Raw genomic sequence first — 8,273 nt, 5'->3', positions numbered from 1 at the left:
AATTTTTTGTAATTTAAAATAATGTATAAAATGTCAATTTATGGATTGAATAGTAAATAACATCAGATTGGTATGAAAATTGGCATGCATGTTTAGACCCTATAGAACATGTAATCTAACAGTGAAATTTTCAAAACATAAATTCATTAAAAAGTTATTGGGTGGTGTAACATTGCTTAGAGTTGTGTAACTTGAATCCAACCGTGTATATATATATATATATATATATATATATATATATATATATATATATATATATATATATATATATATATATCATTTTAGTTCTAAGCATATTTATTTTTAATGTAACAAAAATAGATAAATAATAATGTAGTTTATGTAAGATAGTAAAATTAAGCCCTTGAAAAAATTGTTTGTATATGAAAAATAATAGGCATATAAAAGAGTACAAATAGGATATCAACTTGGAGTAAGTAACTTGTTCAAACTTATCAAAAAAGAAACACCTGTTCAACTTTCAAGAACCTTAAATATAAATTATAATGAACTAATCGTGAATCCGCACGTTGCCCATGATAATTATTTTTATGGTGGTTTTATTAAATTTATTTATACAATTTAAACTAATTTAATAAAGAGTAATGTATTTTGTAATTATATTTTTATTTATTATAAGAATAATTAATATAGGAACAATCATAAATCATAAATTTAACAATTTTTGTCGTACTAAAATGAAAAAAATACAAATTTTCTCAGAAATTCAAAAGGCAAGTTAACGAAAATATTTATTTTTTAATAAAAGTTATTTATAACATTTTGTTAATCATTAAAAGGAATATAAAATTTAGAAATTTTCTTTTAGTTTTAAACAAACTTTCTCAAACTTATTTTTTCTGCTTATAATCGAAAACACTGAAAAAAGTTACTAAAAAAATTAATAAAACTTAACTATGATTAATTAGACCAATTAGGAAAACAATTTGTTATTTATAATCTACTAAGGTTATTTTCTTTGCAGAAATTGTAATTTCGTCAACCCAAAACATATTATGAAATAAAAAATTATTAGCAAAATCTAATAATTAAATTTCTATATATGCATTGTTATAAAATAATAATAATAATAATAATAATAATAAAAAAAAAAGTAAAATTGCGAAAGATAAAATTTATCTCTCATCCAATAATTTTGGTTTAGCCAACCTTTGCTTTTCTCTAAATAAATGGTATTATAGAGTACTTCTAATACAATTATTAAGAGTACTTTGTCCACCACAAATGATTAAAAAAAAAAATTATTAAAGTCTCATAGTTTAACATCTAAATTGAGCACTATAAAAATCATGCTATCAATACAATAACTACCAAATTAAATTTTCCAAATCATGCTATGTAGTAGAATAACGCAATAGGATAACATTTAACAATTAAAGAGGAAAAAAAAACCACAACAATTAAAAAAATAAAAAATGAATCGCATTAACCTAAAGTAGATTAAAGAATATAAAAAAGTATCAACCTAAAGCGAAGATGTAAGAAAAATGAAAAATAAAAATCCACCCAAAAATTGTGTGTGTGTGCGAGAGAGAGAGAACCTTTTTTTTTTATAAGGAAAAACTATGCATAGAATGAAAGAGATATTGACAAATTTATAGAAAGATGGTGTGAATAAGAAGAGACAAATTTAAAGGAAGATGTAGGGAAAGATGAAGAATGATATTGATGTAGAGGATAGTGGGGAGATGAGAAAGTGAGGGAAGGAGAAAGGTTGGAGAAGTAGTGAGGAGATGAAAAGGTAAGGGAGGGAGAAATGTTGGAGAAGTGTAAATATGAAATAAAAAAAATATTAAAAAAAAATTATAAGAAAATGGAAAGAAAAAAGATCATGACGTGGACGCTGACGTGGCTCAACGTCAGCACAGCAGCATTTAATTAAAAAAATGTAACACTATTATGAATTACGAATTCAATAGGTATAAAGATATAAGTTTTTCTCATCTAAAATTAAAAAAATAATAAAAACATTTTGAAAAAGAGAAAAAACTCTTGACTAAATTGGGCTCAAGCTTTCTCAAAATAAAATAAAAAGACTGAACCCAACTTGAAACTTAGCCTTTACAAGGTCAATATCCCAAATCCTCTCATTCCCAATTTGGTTAACGAGAAAAATGAACCCAAAAATTTGTTTCTTACATTTTTCTCATCCTTTAAAGTATTGGGTTTTTTTTTTTTTTTTTGGAGGTGGGTTTTATGTTCCAACCAATTCCTGGTTCTTAGGGCTCTCTGTGCACAGAGCCACGGATAAGGCCAACAAAAGCGATGCTTTTAGAGAAGGTAAGTTTCTCTCTCTATTTCTCTGTTCTTTTAATTGCTTTATGGGCTTATTAGTTGTTATATTAATTCCGTGAAGGTTTTTCTTTAAAGTATTTTCTTCTCTCTCTATCATTGTGTGTGCTAGGTTCCTGGGGTTTTGGGGTGGCTCACTTAAGAGACAAGGGTTGAAACTTGAAAGTAATAACTAATTCAGTCATAATGTTGAGAACGTAACAATTTAATTATGAATGTAATGTGTCATGTACACTAAACTTCTATGAATCTTGCCAAAAAAGATTATTAAGACTTCAGAGAAAGCTTGCCAAAATTATTATAACTAGTAGATGTCCCGCGCAATGCGCGTGTTCATTATTAGTTATTTTATAATATTCTTATGTGTTATAATGTTTGAAAAATTAATTTTGATTATGTATTATACGTCTTTAAAATAATGAATGAAAAAAAAATTGTAACACAATATATCCGTAAGCAACCATAATTAATTAGTCTCTAAAAATGTCACTATATGCCCTTTTTTGTTTGATCAGGTATACATGTATATTTAGTTCTTACATTTGATCGTTCCCAATATAATTTCCTTTTTCTTTTCTTTCTTTTAGAAGCATTTTTTTAAAGAAAACACATGAACTTTTGAAGGCTAAAATCTAAGATTTAAGCTTTATAATTTCTAATTCGAAAAACTAAATATACATGCCAAGAGAATTAAAAAAAAAAAAAAAACAATAATTGGATAGGGAAATATAAACTTATACTATTTCATATCTTACACTTAATTTACTTACATTTAAATACCTTAATCACTTACAAAGATTTAAACACTTTCCAAAAATATAAATAAAGACAAAAAACACATACCTTTTAGAAACCCCATATGTTGTTAAAGTATTGTATCAAGCTTTAATAGTGTTGTTAAGAAGTTTAGATCATATGCACCTGAAACCAAAGCTAATTTCATACTCTTGTTGACACTAATTTCTCACTCTTTGTATCTCTATCTCTCTAGTCTTATTTTTCTTTTGGCCTTTTGATATTTTGTGAAACTGGAATAAAATAACATGAAAACTAATATTGAATGGAGAAAACCTTTCATTTTTAAAATAATGAAATTAAAAGTAGAAGAGTTCAAGAAGTTGGAAAGGGGAGTAGAACCAAATCTTTTTATTTTTTTGCATTTATGACGTAAACTAATCATTGATAAGAAGATGAGAGGTAAAAGACTAAAGGAAAAAGTACTCATACATCCTATAAAAAAAAAAAAAAAAAAGTACTCAAACAAAGTGCCACATGGCAGAACCTCATACACTTTCACATGAGGTCTCTGCTTTTATATATACAAGATAAAATGAAATTTTAGAATAAAAGCAACATTATAATTTTACCAAACAGTTTGTAAGCATGTAACTAAAATGTAGTTACCATTACCATTAGAACAATATTTTCAACGTAAAGACCATCAATTACATACAGTTGGGTTGATGTTCGGGTAGGAAATGCCTGAGAAGTTCTTGGAGGACTGTTGCTTATTCATTTGAAATTGTGGTGCAACACTATCTGCAATAAGTAAGCACATCATCACATAGCTATGGAAAAAAAATAACTGTGTACATGTTATGTAATATTACCAATTGCATCACATTTGGTTCATAATTCATTTTACCCACCATGCTGATATCTTCTAGACTTTATCCTTCTAAACTTTTGTTCATATTCATTGTTGATAAATGAATAAATCATTTATATTTATCACGATATGGGGTGGAGAAAATTGAACCCAAACATCACATATTAAGTCTAAGAGGGATTGCATCGAACATGTGGATTGCAATAAAAACAAATATGTAGAACAGTGCAAACTTTTATTTGCAGTCAAAGAAACCCAAAAATTCAAATCGGGTCCAATTTAGTAACATCATAGATACAACAACAAACAACTAAACACATTTTGCAGGATTAGAATATGTATATGATCTTACCAATAAAATCTATTCTGGCCCAATTCATTGTCAAATAACCCCATCATTGTATTTTTTAAATCGTACAGTGGCGGGAGAATGGCCTGACAGTGACAGTGGCTTCAGATTTTCCTCTCTCTACTAAGCTAAAAAACTCGCTAACCCTCTCTCTCTAGCAAAAAAACAAATTTGGTCAATGAAAGATATAAAAAAAAAATGCATTTTCAGAAATTTTGATAGTTGCAAAATGGGTTAGATTGTAAGAGATGCTATTGTTCCTTGATAAAAAAGGAGGGTTCTTTTCAATTTCTGAAGAGGCAAAATTGGTTTGCGATTTTGGATTTTCTGGAAAGGAACATGCAAATGGAAAGAAAGTGGGCTGAATTTGGTAAACTATATACACAGAAAGAGTATTCGAAACAGGAAAATTAACAACGTGAATTCAATCCAATCTAACGAAAATACCCAGACCTAAAGTATATTTGACCCCAAATTTAAAGAACCAAAAAACAGAATCCATACCATTGGAGAGTACGGGTCTGATGGAGGTAGAGGCGTGACAAAGATCGATTCAAATCTGATTTTTCAAAAAACTTTAAAAAATTGAGGAATACAATAATATAGAGAGCAAGAAACAAATACGTGAATCTTGAATTGGAAAAAGATTAAATTAAAGAACAAACCTGTAGCCTGGATTGAAGGGATTGAATATTCTTGAAGAAAAAGATTAGGGTTCGTGAGAAGAGAGAGAAAGAGTTTGGGGATATTGGAAGAGACTGTACGGCTCTTCTTCATCTTGATTGGTGTCTGATTTGGGTTTCAGTTTTTGATCTCTCGATCTCTCTATCTTTCTCCGTTCTCAGCATCGCAAGTTTTTTTTGGGAGTATTGTAAGCCCTTTTAATTGTGTTTTAACCAGTTAGTTTTTCTTTTATACAAAAGGTTTTTAAATGGTGCTATAGCTTTGCTAAACAATACAACGTATAGCTTTTTAATTGCAGACGTGGCAGAGTTTAAAAAGGCGAGCGATGTAACGTGCGGTTGTATTTTTAAAAAACTGTATATGTGTCGGAATTTTAAATAGGCAGTTATCCTATTTGTCAACACGTCCTCAAATGCAGGAACCAACTTTCTCTCAGCTTCGTCTATTATATATATATAGATACTAGCCGCAAACCTACGTGTTGCGCATGATAATTATTTTATGGTGGTTTTATTAAATTTTTTTTATACAATTTAAACTAATTTAATAAAGAGTAATGTATTTTGTAATTATATTTTTATTTATTATAAGATAATCATAAATGTAATATAGGAACAATCATAAATTTAATAATTTGTGTTTTACTAAAATGAAAAAAATACAATTTTTCTCAAAAATTCAAAAGGCAAGGTAATGAAAATATTTATTTTTTAATAAAAGTTATTTATAACATTTTGTGAATCATTAAAAAGAATATAAAATTTGGAAATTATTCTTTTAGTTTTAAACAAACTTTTTCAAACTTATTTTTTCTGCCTACAATACAAAACACTGAAAAAAGTAACTAAAAAATTAATAAAACTTAACTATGATTAATTGGACCAATTAGAAAAACAGTATGTTGTTTATAATTTACTAAAGTTATTTTCTTTGCAGAAATTGTAATTTTGTCCACCTAAAACATATTATCAAATAAACAATTATTAGTAAAATCTAAGAATTAAATTTCTATATATGCATTGTTATAAAATAATAATAATAATAATAAAAGTAAAATTGCTAAAGATAAAATTTGTTTCTCATCTAATAATTTTTGTTTAGCCAACCGTTGCTTTTCTCTAAATAAATGGCATTATAGAGTACTTCTAATACAATTATTAAGAGTACTTTGTCCACCACAAATGATTAAAAAATATATAAAAATAATTAAAGTCTCATAGTTTAACATCTAAATTGAGCATTATAAAAATCATGCTATCAAATTACAATAACTACCAAATTAAATTATCAAAATCATGCTATGTAGTAGAATAATATTATATTTTTATATGCTATATTTAATCCTTTATAATACAATAGGATAACATTTAACAATCAAAGAGAGAAAAAAAAAACAATTAAAAAAAAAACTGAATCACATTAACCTAAAGTAGATTAAAGAATATAAAAAATTATCAACCTAAAGTGAAGATGTAAGAAAAATAAAAAATAAAAATCCACCCAAAATTTGTGTGTGTGTGTGTGTGTGTGTGTGAGAGAGAGAGAGAGAGAGAGAGAGAGAGAGAGGGAGAACCTTTTTTTGTAAGGGAAAACTATGCATAGAATGAAAAAGATAGTGGCAAATTTATAGTAAGAGGGTTTATATAAGAAGAGACAAAAATAGAGGAAGATGAAGAATGATATTAATGTAGAGGGTAGTGGCGAGATGAGGAGGTGAGGGAAGGAGAAAGGTTGGAGAAGTAGTGGGGAGATGAAAAGAAAAGGGAGGGAGAAAAGTTAGAGAAGTGTAAATATGAAATAAAAATAATTATAAAAAAATGGAAAGAAAAAAGATAATGACGTGACGCTGATGTGGCTTAACGTAAGCGCGGCAGTATTAAATGCTACGCTTCAGCTTTTAGTAATATATAAATTGATGTTGATTAGAATTTAATTATAGATCTATTTCAACCATTTCCTTTTGGTCATGCCAATGCACTAGTAAAGGGGGCATCAAAGTATCTTGGGATAAAGTTTACCTTCCCAAGAGAAACGAAGGATTGGAACAAATCAGCTATTCCATAACATATTTGGAATCTCTACACAAAAGCTGACTCTCTTTGGGTAGCCTGGGTCCATTCCAACCTGCTGAAACGCAGCTGTCTATGGACTGTCCAACAAGGGTGCACCTGGGTTGCAGAGCCATCCTAAAATTAAGGGATCTGGATATGAGCTTTCATTAGATTTGAAGTAGGGGATGGGAAGACCATATTCTTATGGCATGACAATTGGCATCCTATTGGTATCCTTTCACTAGAATTTGGATATAGGGTGATTTATGATGCAGCCAGCAAGCCTGAAGCAAAAGTAGTTTGTTATGAGGACAAAGTTTGCCAAGGTCAGATGACTTGGTTACCATTCAAATTCAGCTACATCTTGTGAATCTCGAATATAAAGATGCGGCAATGTGGACAATAACAAGCTCTGGCTGCTACTCTTGTGCTGCCACCTATAATTAAATTAGAGTAAAAGCGATGGAGGTGGATTGGTGGAAGTTGCTTTGGTTTCAGCTAGCTATTCCTAGACATACTTTCATAGGATGATTGGTAATTAAAAACAAATTAATAACTAGAGACAGGCTAGCTAAATGGGGATATACTGGTGATACTTTGTGTGTATTATGTAGGGGCTGCATTGAGAGCAAAGACCACCTATTCTTTGTCTGCCCTTTTGTTAGGAGAATCTGGTTTGTCATCATGGATCTTTGCCTAGTCTCAAATGCTCAGTATGAATGGCGAGAGATCTTATCAACTGGGGATTCAGAAATTTGAAAGGGAAAAGCTTAGGAGCATCCGTGTGTAAAATTGCTTTATGGGCTTCAGTGTATCATTTTTTTATCTCAAAGTGATACCATTACAAATAATGGTGTAATACTAATATGGACTGAAGAACAGTTTTTAAGGAGAATAAAGAAGGATGTGAGAGGTAGATTGGAGTTCACCTCTAAATTTCAAAAATCTGTCCTTAATAAGGTTCTCTGTCACAAATGGGGAATAAATTCTGCAGCAATCCTCAATTAAGTCTCAACTAAGCTCTGTGCAATTTGGATAATCTGTTGTCCGAAACTTGTAATATGCCTGATTTGTTGGTTCTAACCGTTCTGCGGTCTCTATGTTGGTCATGTAATTAGCTCCCTGCTAGTCCGTTGCTATTTATAGCTAGAGTTAATTGTATATTTTTGTTTTGGTGTATGAGATATTGGCCCATTTTGTGTTGTTGGGACCATATCCCTATCTTTTTTTTTTGTCCAAACTTTTGTTGCTTATGTATCGTTTGATT

General features: G+C 29.3%; 1 long non-coding RNA gene across 1 annotated transcript; it reads right to left on the bottom strand.

Moving 5' to 3' along the window:
- Positions 1-3,713: 3,713 nt before the first annotated feature.
- On the bottom strand, positions 3,714-5,148 carry LOC142638142 (uncharacterized). The gene is made up of 3 exons (XR_012844981.1): positions 4,937-5,148; positions 4,776-4,830; positions 3,714-3,852 (listed from the first exon to the last, which is right to left on the bottom strand). It is a non-coding gene; the product is annotated as an uncharacterized LOC142638142 (long non-coding RNA).
- Between the last annotated feature and the right edge of the window lie 3,125 nt (positions 5,149-8,273).

The sequence above is a fragment of the Castanea sativa genome, chromosome 6 (genome assembly GCF_040712315.1).
Source record: "Castanea sativa cultivar Marrone di Chiusa Pesio chromosome 6, ASM4071231v1".
Taxonomy (NCBI): Eukaryota; Viridiplantae; Streptophyta; class Magnoliopsida; order Fagales; family Fagaceae; genus Castanea; species Castanea sativa.
The sequence above is the reverse complement of the archived record's forward strand: the minus strand, read 5'-3'. Positions and strand labels throughout refer to the sequence as shown.